At 34.8% G+C, this 14,815-nt stretch overlaps 1 non-coding gene across 1 annotated transcript; it reads left to right on the forward strand.

Moving 5' to 3' along the window:
* The first annotated feature begins 12,190 nt into the window (after nucleotides 1-12,190).
* Nucleotides 12,191-12,297, forward strand: LOC123389550. The gene has a single exon (XR_006604163.1). It is a non-coding gene; the product is annotated as a U6 spliceosomal RNA (small nuclear RNA).
* The last annotated feature ends 2,518 nt before the right edge of the window (nucleotides 12,298-14,815 follow it).

Genomic DNA, 14,815 nt, shown 5'->3' on the forward strand with positions numbered 1-14,815 from the left:
TTATTTGTAGATGCTTTTCAGCTACTGTATTTGGATTTAGAAAACTATGATTCCAAGGAGAACCATGGTCTTTGCTTTAGTATTTTCTCTAATGTTAAGATCTACTAAAATTTGCTGATTCTTTTAAACAAAATGAATCTTCAGTGCTTGACATCGTCCTGCATCATAAATTCTTAAGGAATGGAATGAGGTTCGATTACTTTATCTCGTGAACTTGAAAGTATTGCCATTCAAAGTAGCCAAATCCTTGGGAGATATTTTATTGCCTTTAAGAAGTCTCCAGGAAATAGTATGTGGCCATCATTTGTTCTTTCTTACACCACCCATGTGGAATATCTAGCGACCTGAGGTTTTATTCTCATATTTTTTCTTCACTGCTTATATGAAGCAACTTTCTTAAGAAGATAGAAAATTACAACCTACTCTAAAACTTTCCACTTATTTTCTTTGCTCAGTATGCTCATTCTTATATTAAAAGATTAATATATTAAAATAAATATTAATAATGTTATTAAAGATAATGAGTAAATGTTGCTGAGGTAAAGATGAAAAGAGGGAAGGAAAGTTGAAGATGACTCCATGCCTTTTGGTCTGGGTAACTAGGTAACAGTGTTGTCATTAAGACAAAGAGGAAATTGAGGAGGAAGAGCCCATTTGGGGGGTAGTGTGGCAGACAGACAATAAGGTAACCGGTACAGTGCAGAGTGTATCCTCTGAGACAGTCCTGTGAGGGCTAAGACCCAGGCTCTGGAACCATGTTGCTTTCATTGAGATCTTGCCTCCCACATTTTAAAAATGTGTGTGCCATCACAAAAGTTATCAAGCTTCCCTGTCTTTCAGTGGTATCCTCTATAAAATGAAGATAATAATTATGCCTGTCAGAATTGTTGTCAGGACTATATGAATGAATTCAATTAAAGTATTTAAGAAGGACAATAGCACAGACCAAGCACTCAAGAACACTGAGTGGACATTGAAAACCATTTCTAAATCTGGATTTAGGGGTGCCTGGGTGGCTCAGTGGGTTAAGCCTCTGCCTTCGGCTCAGGTCATGATCTCAGGGTCCTGGGATCGAGCCCCGCATTGGGTGCTCTGCATGGCAGTGAGCCTGCTTCTGCCCGCCCCCCTGCCAGCCTCTATGCCTACTTGTGATCTCTCTCTCTGTCAAATAAATAAATAAAATATTTTTTTTAAATCTGCATTTAGCAGAAAAGAGAAGGTCAAGATGGAAGATAGAAGCCACAACTGCAATGAGTACAGGCTGAAAAATTGCACAAGGAGACAGTAGTCCTTATTACAAGATTTCGCTTCAAATGTCACATTCAGGAGTTACTTTATACTTTCATTATCTCAATGCCTTTTTTCTTCAATTTTTTCTTTTTCTCTTTTTCTTCTTCTTCTTCTTTTTCTTCTTCTTATCACACTGGTTAGCTACACAGGAAAGTATGGAAAACGGTTGCCTGCAAAAATTTCAGAAGGAAAAGGAAAAGTGGCTAGAAATTTTTTGGACAAAACAAAAGGAAACTCATGTGATTGCATCCTCCAGAGGACTAAGCAGAGCCCCCTGACTTGTCCATAGGAATGACAGTTTTTCAACCTTCAAGAGTGAAGGGGAGTTGGAAGGCAGCGCCAGGCAGAGGGGCATTTGGGGGGCGAGGGCGGTGGAAATGAACAGGCTATAATATTAAAAAGTTGATACCTGTGAGGGAAACACAACCTCAAAGGGGTCGATACCATGTGAAGCTACAAATCTCTGGAGCAGGGCAAAACTCAGGATGATTTTTGATGAGTCAGGAGAAAGTATTCTATTCAAACCTGGAACAGAAAACAGGATTTGATTAAGTATGGAGATGTCTGCTTTGCAGTTATCTAGATCCTCCTGGTCCTCAGCCCTCAATTTGAGTATTTAGAACTAGTCAAAACTCTACATTTTTTTCTTGGATTTTGCATACAGAAGGTATTTAATATATGTTGGGAAATTACACTCCTCTTGTCTGGATCCTAGAGGTAGCCTCCAACTTTTGTCAGCCTCTATTTATGACCTTCCTTCAAACCACTGCCATTTCATTTTCCATAACACAGATCCGATCTTGCCACTTTCCTATGTGATGAAGTTGCACTTCATTTCTGGGCTCTTGGAAGTCTTTGCAATTCCCTGAAATTTTCTGTCAAATTGTGTGGGTGTGTGCTTTTTTCTGGGTCCCTAGCTCCATCAAATTGCTTATTAGAGCAAATATGTCTTTATATTCTGTTCCAGTTACACATCCAGCCTTATCGGCAGCTTTGACCACATGACCTATAATAGATGAGATGTTTCAAATGCTAAGGTGCTTAAGCATCTCCAGGTTGTGCTGGGACAGGGAGTCGGATGGGGGGGGTGATTCAATTAGGTCTGGGATGTGACTGAAGGTTTCTCATTTCTCTTTTTTTTTTTTAAAGGTTTTTTAATTTATTTATTTGACAGAGAGAGATTACAAGTAGGCAGAGAGGCAGGCAGAGAGAGAGAGGAGGAAGCAGGCTCCCTGCCGAGCAGAGAGCCCGATGCGGGACTGGATCCCAGGACCCTGAGATCATGACCTGAGCCGAAGGCAGCGGCTTAACCCACTGAGCCACCCAGGCGCCCAGGTTTCTCATTTCTGACAAGCTCCCAAGTGATAATGGTGATGCTGGTTCATGGAACACACGAGGAGGAAGCTATATTGTTACTTGTGCCACATATAAACACACACACACACACGTTTGCACTCACATCTTTCTTCCTAAAGGATTATCACCTATACAAAGCACAAAACCCATGCATATCAGTCTAGCTTTACACAAGCTATTTCCTTTTTCATTCTCTGCTAACAGTCTTTCTTATCAACTGATAAACTCCTGCCCCTTACATTTAACACATAAGAGATATGATCCCATTCCCATGAGCAAAGTCTTATAACATGCGATAAATATTAGCAAAAAGAGAAGTGTGTGTTTCCTGTACCATCCTCCTTTAAAGAAACGTTTGTAGAATAAGTTTAACAAGACAAGAAGGCTTCAAAATAGTCAGGAAAGGAAAGAAAAAATTAGTTGAAGCTTATATTGCCTTATATTGGCTTTTATGGACTCACCTTTATGTCAGTGTGAACATTTCATCCTGACTGGGAGCCCCAAGCCCCTTTTTTATGCTTCTTGGTTCTCATCAATATGGAGCCAGAAAACTTAGTAACTGGAAATTAGACATCTAATTTAAAAAAAAATCTAGGGCACCTGGGTGACTCAGTGGGTTAAGCCGCTGCCTTTGGCTCAGGTCATGATCTCGGGGTCCTGGGATCGAGTCCCACATCGGGCTCTCTGCTCAGCAGGGAGCCTGCTTCCTCCTCTCTCTCTCTGCCTGCCTCTCTGCCTACTTGTGATCTCTCTCTGTCAAATAAATAAATAAAATCTTTAAAAAAAATTTATTTAAAAAAAATCTATTGTTTCTACAGTATATATGTATTTTATTTAACTTTTGGTCAAAATCTCACCCATTTTTGCCTGCCATATAAAATCAGAAGTCTCTCATTATTAATTTCATCATTATCATGGATACCATTTAAATGTGTATTATGATATCAGTGTGAGCATTAATATCATTTTATTCCTTAAACTCTTTGCATTTCTTATTAAATTATGAATATGGGATACTAATAAATAATTGCATAAGTATAAATTTCACTGCCACTAAAGATGCAGCAGTATTTGTATGTTCGACAAGCATTAAAAATCAAAAATTTTAAATGAAAAATGTGGATAAGAAAACCTTGCCTTCTCCAAGTAAAACCTGGGTCATAAGTATGTTTGCTTAAAGTGTTTCTCAGTGGTTGAAGTTGCATTTTGCAACTTCAACTTGCATTTTGCAACTTCAAATATATATATATAATATATATTATATATACACACATACACACACACATATATATATAATATATTATATAATATAATATGTATTTCTGAAGTTATAGAATTGCATACATGTAGAGTTGGGTAATGAATGAGGGCTTCTCATCCATTGTCCTCATTTCATAGATGAGGCAACTAGAGTCCCAAAGGAATTTACCAGCTCTTACCATGAGCTATTTGCTAGCATGGAATAGTTGAGCCAGCCTGGTTTCCTATCTCTTAGTCCAGGTTCCCCCCACCACTTCTCTGCTGACACAGACCTATATGAATAAGACCATTCGGATCCTTAGGATATTGTTTATTATTACCCCTATGATAGCAAATTCTGTAATGTTTTTGCCTCAACAAAAATATGTCTAACAAACTGAGACAAGTTCTTGAATTGCATTGTACCTTTATTTCTCCATCTGAAAAATGATGAAAAATGCCTTTCCCACACATAAATGTGAAAGTAAATAATGAGATATATGGATTCCCACATGTATATATTCGAAGGAAAATAGGAAGGTCTCTAGGCATGGTGGATAATTAGAATGTGGGTTTGGAGCTCAATAAACTGAAGTGCTCAGTAAAGATGTGCTTTAGGCTGATGATAAGTAGCTGCCTTAAAAATTATTCATGTGTTTGATTCTTAGAATTTCAAACATCTATATGATTTGCTGAATGGAAAAATATTCACAAATGATTTTACTCATTCAAAAACACTAAACATAATCATAAATTAGTGCATCGTGGGGTAATAGGTATCCTGGTGATTAAAGAAAGATCTTGAAGGAGAGTGTTATCACCATCAATCATATTTTTAATTTAATTAACATTAATTTAATGATTAGGTACAGTTTTACTTGCACTATAAACCTAACCTTGAACAGATCTTCCAAACTCTTGACAAATCTGTTTATTTGATTTTTAAATCAGCTTTTAAATCCTAATAATTCTGATAAATGTAGACTAGTTACATGTTTTAAATTACTTAAGATGCATTATGAGCTAGTGAAATAATTCTTAATAAGACTAAATTTTATACCATACCCCAGAATAAATTTCTATTTACAAAAATTATAACAATGTAAATGATATCTTAATATATTTACATTAATGATTACCAAATGATTCCTTATAGATGTAATTATACCAAAGAGCTTAATCTGACCATTTTTTGGTATATCTTCCAAACATTCCTTTGTAGATTTTTTTTTTCCTTTGTGGACTTTTAAAAGAAACCTAATGGTGTAATCAACACCATTATAGGTAGAAAAATTAACATTTTGGAAACATATTAATAAAAATTCACCTAACTGAAAATGCAGTGCTTTCTATTTGGTCATGTTATGACAATTACTTGAAGGTTTTTTATCCATTCCCTCTCCTATGAAAATAATCAGAACAGATTTTGAGACCTAATATTGGAACATACTATTAACATTCCAAAAACATTTTTTTTCATAATAATGCAAATGGAATTGAAATTTCAGAGTCTCATTTTGAGCCACCATTAGGCATCATTAACCACCCTAAAAAATGTATTATATCTAGCAAAGCAATTTAATGACTAATTCAAGCTATATCATTCACCATAGAAGAGCTAATTTTTGCCAAATTTCACACAATGGAAAATTTTGTGCCATTTCTTTACATCTGCAAGCCTGCTTTGCCTGAAAGATATTAAAGAAGAGGGAACAGTAGGAATTGCTATTTTGTAATACTATGCTGTTCAGTGATTACACTACTGTACTTTTTTCCCTCCTAATCCTCCTTGGTTTGTGGACAGGGCCAAGAATGGCAGCAAACTAGTGTAAATATAACTTCATGGGCACAAAACCCTTCTACTTATGCCAGTAAGACAATCATTAGTTATGCAAGAGTGAGTGACAAGAGTTATAACAAAAACATGGTCAAATTTATTGTTTCTTATGGATATTATGTTTTCACTTTAGATTATAGGAAAAAGAAGTTTTGTTTCAATGTAGGTCTACAGATTTAAACAGTTTATTTATTTAATATTTATTTATTTATTTAAAGGTTTTATTTATTTGAGAGAGAGAGACACAGAGAGAACACAAGTGAGGGGAGCAGCAGAGGGAGAGGGAGAAGCAGAATTCCCACGGAGCAGGCGATGCCTGGCTCAATCCTAGGACCCAGAGATCATGACCTGAATCAAAGGCAAATGCTTAATCAGCTGAACCACTGAGGTGTGCATAAACATTAAATATATTTGAGCTTAAACAGCAGATATCAAAATATTAGTAAGTAAACACTTTTACTGGTTTTAATAATTGAGCCTCCAGTCATTAACAAATTAAATTTAATAAATTACGTGTTGATTCAACACAGAGCAGGTAACCACAGAGTGTAGGAATTGACTTCAAGTCACAGCCTCACTAGTTGGGTGAACTCAGGCAAGCTTCTTAACTTCTCTAAACCATGGCAGACTCAGTTTTAAAGTACAGTTACTTAAAAATAACTACCTGATACAATTATTACTATTAGACTAAACAACAGTGTTCATGAGTGGCATTAGCACAATGTTGATCACAAAGTAACATCTTAATTATTAGTAATTTTATTACATCATCATCATCATTATTATATTGTTATTATTATTTTAAAGCTAAAGGAGAAGTATTTTGCTTTTCTTTTCCAAAACAGTTCTAAATATGTATCAGTGAAGCATTAGATTATTGGGCACAAGTTAATTTCATTTAACCGTTAAAGTTTCTCTTGGAATCTTTTATCATTTTTCATCTTCAGTCGGACATCTCACCACATCTTAACCCTTGACTATTACAATAGTTATTTATTGGTTTCTTAGTTTCACTGACAATTCCCTTACCTCTACAAAACTGCCAAAACGATCTCTTTAAAGAAAAATAAGACATGATTTTTAAACTCATTTTGTCCAGTTTTGATCTGCAAAATACATCTATAAGCCCTGGAAAAGATGCAAAAGGCAGCCAAAGGATAACTAAAAATGGAAAAAGAGGCAAACTGATTAAGAACCTCAGGAGGAGAGAAACAAGATAGGGCAGTACCTGAACATCTTACTACCCTCCACCCAAGAGAAGAAAGTAACAGAGGCCAGCATGTCTCAGAGTCCAAACTAGCAACACAAAGTGATCCAGGGAGGCCCATTGTCTTTGGATCAAACAAGAATCCTACCAACAAAACCAGGGAAGCCCACCACCACTGTCAAGGGGAATGAACAACCAGGGTCAGCGCTCTCCTTTTTCATGAGCTAGAGCTTATCCTCCTATATTGAGAGACACCAAGTGACCAGGCTTTCTACCACAACAAGCTGCCTGGCCTGAGGTGTGATTTTGGTCCTCAGAGGCCAGCGACTTCCTTTCTCCACCTAGATGCACCTGGTAACCCACTAAAAGGAAACTCCTTTTGCCCCACCAGGCAAGGACAGCAAGGTGTCTCAGCCCCACCAAAAAAACTAAGCAGACCAAACTAATAAGATAAAATCTCTGAAAATTAAACTGCCTTTGGAATCACAGTCAGCAAAGATAGCATGGAACTGGAGACTAAACCTGAATAGGAGGACTGCATACTATAATAAAATGTTTAAGTAATTTAAGTAAGACCTAGAATCCCTAAAATTATATCCAAAATATCCAGGATACAATAGAAAACAACTCATCACAGCGAGAACCAGGAATATTGAGACTTGAATCAGAAAAGACGATCAAATAGTGCCAACACAAATTAATCAGAATTTGGAATTGTATAACAAGGGTTTTAATGCAGTCATACTAAAATTCTTCTAGAAGCTGTTACAAACATTCTTTAAAAAAAAAGATTTTATTTATTTATTTGACAGAAAGGGGGAGAGAGAGAGAGAGAGAGAGCAGGAGAAGGAACACAAACAGGGAGAGTGGGAGAGAGAGAAGCAGGAAGCCCGATGCAGGGCTCAATCCCAGGATCCTGGGATCATGACCTCAGCTGAAGGCAGATGCCTTCATTTGGGGACTGAGCCACCCAGGTACCCCATTACAAACATTCTTGAAACAAAAGAAAAAGTAGAAAATCTCAGCAAAGAACTAGAAGTAATAAAAAGAACTGAATGTAAATAACACAACTGAAAGATCTAATAATGAAAATGAAAACTTGTTGGATGGGTCAGCAGTAGGGTAGAGATGACAGAGGGTAGAATCCGTGAGTTTGAAGATAATCAATAGACTTTGCCTAATCTCTACAACAGGGAGAGAATAGAATAGAAGAAAGATAGAAATTACAGAAAGAGAGGAGAAAAGGAGCCTTAGGGATCTGAGGGGAAATAACAAAAGATTCATCATTTGTATCATTGTAAACCTAAAAAGAAACAAAACATTGGGGCTGAAAGAGCATTTAAAAAATAATGGCTGATGCAAATGGCAAGATTTCATTTCTTTTGATGGCTGCATAGTATTCATGGATGGAACTAGAGCGTATCATGCTTAGCGAAATAAGTCAAGCAGAGAAAGACAACTATCATATGATCTCCCTGATATGAGGAAGTGGTGATGCAACATGGAGGCTTAAGTGGGTAGGAGAATAAATGAAACAAGATGGGATTGGGAGGGACAAACCATAAGTGACTCTTAATCTCACAAAACAAACTGAGGGTTGCTGGGGGGAGGGGGTTTGGGAGAAGGGGGTGGGATTATGGACATTGGGGAGGGTATGTGATTTGGTGAGTGCTGTGAAGTGTGTAAACCTGGTGATTCACAGACCTGTACCCCTGGGGATAAAAATATATGTTTATAAAAAATAAAAAAAAAAAAAATGAAGGAAAAAAAAAAAAAAAAAAAATAATGGCTGAAACATCCCAAATTTGGTGAAAGATATAAGCCCATGAATTCAAGAAGCTGAGTAAACCCAAAGTAGGATTAGCCCTAAAAACATCCATGTCACAACACATCATAATTAAACTTGTAATATCTAAAGACAAAGAAGAAGTCTTGAAAGCAATCAGAGGAAAGTGATACATTATCTAGAGTGGAAAGTCAACTCAAATGGTGGTAGATTATTTGTCTCAAACCATGGAGGCCAGGATAAAGTGGCACATCATTTTCAAGTACTGAAAGGAAAGAAACTATCAACTATGAATGCTACATCTGGTGAAACTATACTTCAGGATGAAGAGAAATAAAAACTTTCTCAGATATAAGGAAAGGAAAAGAATCTTTGCGAACAGACCTACCCTTAACTGGCTACAGGAAGTCCATCAAACAGAAGGAAAATGATAAAGGAGGGAATTTCTCAGCATCGGGGGAAGACAGAACAGAAGAAAAACGGAGATATACATACATACAATTGATTATACTTTTTTTGAGTTTTATGAATCCCATTTGATGATTGAAACAAAAATTAAAATACTACCAAATGGTCGAGAAAATGATGTTTACAAGTAAGGAAAAAAGAAGGATCTAATTGGAAGTTAAGTTCGAATACTTTACTTGAAGTGGTAAAATATTGATAAAAGTAACTCTGACAAGACACATATGCATATTACCTAAAGCAAACACTAGAGAAAACACTAAAATACCTAGAGCAAACACTAAAAAGCAATATAAACATGCATATTCAAAAACCATATAAATAAATCAAGATGAAAAATTTAAAAATATTAGTTATCCACAGGAAAGCAAAAGAAAACAGAAATAAGAAATACAAAATGAGAATGGAATAAACAGCAAAAAAAAAAAAAAAAACCTGACAGGCTTACATATAATAATGATCATATTATATGCACTAACATGTTAATAATTACCATAAATGTAAATGATGTAAATATAACAATCAAAATGCAGAGATTAGAAGAATGGAGAAAAAGAAACACAATCCAGCTATATATTGTTTAAAAACAAACACATCAAATTGTATAACATAGTTAGGTTGAAAGTAAAAGGATAAAAACAGATATGCCACATAAATGTTAATTTTAAAAAAGGAGGAGTGGGTATATTTATATCAGATAAAGTTGACTTCAGAGAAATAAAATTAGAGACAAAGACACTGCATAATGTGAAAAACCAATCCACTAGTATCTAAAATCCTAAACTAGTACCAAAAAGCAGAGCCTCAAAAGGCATTGGGCAAATACCAATAAGAGTTGAAAGAAAAACAAACAAATCTGCAATTGTAGTTGAAGACCTAAACACCTCCCTTTCAGTCTGATCTGACTGCTAGACAGAAAATCAACAAGTGTTTATAAAAAAGTTAAGTAACATCATTAAACAACAAAATCTAATAGACCATTTTTGAACACTCTACCTTGAAACATCAGAATATACATTCATTTTTCAAATGCCCATGGAATATTTACCCAGATATATCATATCCTGTGCCATCATACAATCTCAACAAACTTAGAAGAATTTAAATAATAAAATGTATGTCTTTAAGAAATTAAAAATTAATAACAAAGATAGCAAAAAAAAGTTTTACACACTAGGAAATTTAACAACACACTTCTAAAAATTCATAAGCCAAAGAAGTCTTAAAGTGGTTATGTAATATGTAAAACTTAATGAAAATGAAAATATAATGTATAAAAATAAGAAGGATATAGCTGAAATGGTGCTGAGAAGTAAGTTTGTAACAATAAATGCTTACATTTATTGTATTTTTTACAAAAAAGAAGAAATATCTCAAATTAAAAATCCTACCTCAAGAAACTGGAAATAGAAGAGCAAGATAAATTCAAAGAGAATAAGGGAAGATGGAAGCAGAAATCAATAAAGTGTAAACAGAAAAACAATAGAGAGCATCAGTGAAACAAAATATGGTTCTTTGAAAAATCAGTAAAACTGATAAGCCTCTAGCTAGTGTGACCAAAATGAAGAGAGAAGATACAAGTTACCAATACCCGGGATGAAATGGAAAATATCACCAGAGATCTAACAGCCTTGAAAGGATAATAAGGAAATGGAATGAACACCTTTTTACTTATAAATTTGACAATTTAGAAGAAAGAGACCAATTCCTCAGAAAACATAAACTAAGCTTACCTATATGAAACCAATATGAATACCCCTATAACCATTAAAGAAATTGAATTTTTAATTTAAAATCTCCTAAGAAAATAAATCTCTAGGCCCAGCTCGTTTCATTGGAGAATTCTATCAGATTACTTGCAGAGGAATTCATGACTTTATACAACCTCTTCTAGATAATGAAAGGGGAAGAAATACTTCCGAACTCATTTTATGAGGCCTGTACTACCCTGATACTGACCAGTACAAAGACAATAAAACAAACAAACAAACAAACAAACTGCAGGTCAATATATGTCATGAGCTTAAAAACAAACATTGCTAACAAAATATTAGTACCCTGAATCCAGCAATGTATTAAAAAGAACTAGATAGCATGACCAAATGAATTTTATTCCAAGTATGCAAGACTGGTTCAACATTTGAAATTCAATCAGAGCAATCCACCATATCAACAGGCTAGAAGGCATATGATCATATCAACTGCCACAGAAAAAGCATTTGACAAAATCCAACTCCAATTCATAGTAGAAATTCTCAGCAAGGTAAGAATAGAAGGAATTATCTCAACCTGATTTAAAAAAAAATACAGGAACTATACAGCTAACATCATACTCAATAATGAACACTTCACCCTAAGAATTCATACTGTGCAAAAATACCCATTCTCATAACTCATTCAATGTAGTACTGAAAGTTCTAGCCACTGTAATAAAGAAAGAAAAATAAATAAATGGCATATAGATCAAACAAAAAAATAAAATAAAAATTCCCTTGTTTTCAGATGGCATGATTATCTTTGTAGAAAACCCAAGACATCCATAAAATAGTTCCTAGAATTAATACATGAGTTTGTCAAGATTGCAGAATACAAGATCAACACACAAAACTCAATCAAGTTACTATGTAACAATGAGCCTGAGGACACCAAATGTAAACATACAATACCATTAACCATCAATGCAAATAAAATAAAATAAAATAAAAAACAAAAAACAAGCATATACTAAGGCCAAAAAAATAAATAAATAAATAAATAAATAAAACAAAACATTGTAAAGAATCTATACACGGAAACTTAGCACAAAAACACATTTTTTTGGGAGAAATCAAAGAAGGCTTAAATCAATGGAGACAATCCAATCAATGGAGACAATCCAATCAGAAAATAAGCAAAAGAAATGAACAACATTTCACCTAAGAGGATATACAGGTGTTGTATAAACAAATGAGAAGTTATTCCACATCATTAGCCATTGGGAAAATGAAAATTTAAACTACAATGAGATTTCTTGCTTTGGCAGCATATATAGTAAAATTGGAATGGTATAGAGGAGGTGCAGAGGTATGGCTTCTGCAAAAGAAAGGTACACCATTTTGTGAAGTGTTCGATATTTTGATTTCTTTTTCTAATGCTTACAGATTGAAAAATTGACAATAAAGTAAGCAAAGAAACTTACCCAATTGAGGGCTACTCCAACTTCAAACCCTTAATTCCTCACAAAAAGAAAACAAGCAAAAAATCACCCAAATTGAACCAAAACAAAAAAACATGAGATATCCCTAAGCCCCTATCAGAATATCTATACTTAAAAATAGTGACAACACTTAACACTGGTGAGGACATCATGAAACAGGATCATTCATACACTCCTGGTAGGAATCATAATGGTGCAGTCACTTTGGAAACATTTTTGCAGTTTCTTTAAAAACTAAACATGAAACAGACATATAGCCCTGCAATTGCACTCTAAGGCCATTTATTCCAGAGAAATAAAAAGTTATATTCACACAATAACTTGTACATGGATTTTCACTTAGTACTTTAATTGTAATAACAAAAAACTAGATCAGTACAGATGTTCTTCAACTGCAGAAGCGTTAACAAACTGTGGTGCATCTATATCATGAAATACTACTCAGCAATAGAAATTAACAAACTGTTAATACAGGCAAAAACTTGCATGAATCTGCAGGAAATTAATCCCAAATGAATACATAGCATATAATTTTCATTTATATAACATTTTTAAATGACATAATATGAGAAATAGAGTAAAGATTAGTGATTCTCAGAGGTACCCCCAGGTGGTGGCTGGGGGAAGGCAGAGGTGTGGGAGGGACATGAATGTGCTTCTATACGGGCAACCCAAGGGATCTATATGGTGTTCAGTATCATGACTATAGTGGTGGATACATGAAACCACACAGAGGATAAAACTCGATAGAACTAAATCCACATACATGCACACACACATATAAGTACAAGTAAAACTGGAGAAATCAGAGCAATACTAGTGATTGTATCAATGTCAATATCTTGAGCACCTGGGTGGCTCAGTTGGTTAAGCAACTGCCTTTGGCTCAGGTCATGATCCTGGAGTCCTAGGATCAAGTCCCACATTGGGCTCTCAGCTCCATGGGGAGTCTGCTTCTCTCTCTGACCTTCTCATAGTTAAAAAAAAAAAAAAAAAAAAAAAAATATATATATATATATATATATATATATATCAAAATTAAAACCATAGTGAAAATATGATTACAAGAAGATGGCTGAAGTAGCAGGAAACATCTATTGCTTAGGAAGTGAAAATCTGCATTATATTTTTAAATCTCTCCTTTGTGTTTGTGATGACATTGTAATAGATAAAATTTGGTGACAGCTGAAAAGAATACCTGTTATATTTCCATATATTGATTTAAGTAAAATAAGTACTATAGAAACATCAGGGTGGCTCAGTCAGTTAAGCGTCTGCCTTTGGCCCAGGTCATGATCCCAGAGTCCCACGGTCCTGGAATAACCCCGTATGTTATATTTTTAAATGTCTGAACCATCAAGACATGTTGTCAAGGAATTTCTTACCTCTTTAACTGATTTGACTCACTCTTGATGCTCAGAATATTTTGTTTTCAATGTGTTGAGGAGTGTATTCTCTATTTATTATTTATTTTGAACATGTTCATGTTTGTCATGAGCAGAATATAAAAGACATTTTAGGAATTACTAAAGACATTGTAAAAGTGATTTGAATACTATTCAAATTTATTTCCACTTTATTAGTATCAAAGACCCAATTATAAATTGCTGTGACTTATTTATTAGACTTTTAGTACACTTTTATCCCTTTGATTTGATTTTACTTTTTAAAGTATCTTCACATTTTAAACTATAGGAATACAAAGATCCAAATTACCATCTCCAACACAGGATTAATTTTAACCTTTTAGCAGTTCAATTTTTGTATTGAGGCCATAATTCTTTTGGCATATCAATTAAATATACTGCATAATACTTTATTTTCTATTTCACTTTTTTTTAAAGATTTTTTTTTTTTTTGAATTATTAATTTTTTATTTTTTATAAACATATATTTTTATCCCCAGGGGTACAGGTCTGTGAATCACCAGGTTTACACACTTCACAGCACTCACCAAAGCACATACCCTCCCCAGTGTCCATAATCCCACCCCCTCCTCCCAAACCCCCTCCCCCCAGCAACCCTCAGTTTGTTTTGTGAGATTAAGAGTCACTTATGGTTTGTCTCCCTCCCAACCCCATCTTGTTTCATTTTTTAAAGATTTTATTTATTTATTTGACAGACAGAGATCGCAAGTAGGCAGAGAGGCAGGCAGAGAGAGAGAGGAGGAAGCAGGCTCCCTGCCAAGCAGAGAGCCCGATGTGGGACTCAATCACAGGACCCTGAGATCATGACCTGAGCCTAAGGCAGAGGCTTTAACCCACTGAGCCACCCAGGTGCCCCTTATTTATTTCTATTTTCTATTATGACCAAGCCCAAAATAAATTTCTGAGCTTTTTGTTGTTTATTTTTTATTTTTTATTTAATTGTTTTCAGTTTAGGAGTCTTGGCACTAAACAGGGCCCTGGTTTAAAAAGAAATAACCACAAACAAACAAAC

Source organism: Mustela putorius, unplaced genomic scaffold (genome assembly GCF_011764305.1).
Source record: "Mustela putorius furo isolate JIRA1106 unplaced genomic scaffold, ASM1176430v1.1 tig00003983_pilon_pilon_pilon, whole genome shotgun sequence".
In the NCBI taxonomy this organism is placed as follows: domain Eukaryota; kingdom Metazoa; phylum Chordata; class Mammalia; order Carnivora; family Mustelidae; genus Mustela; species Mustela putorius.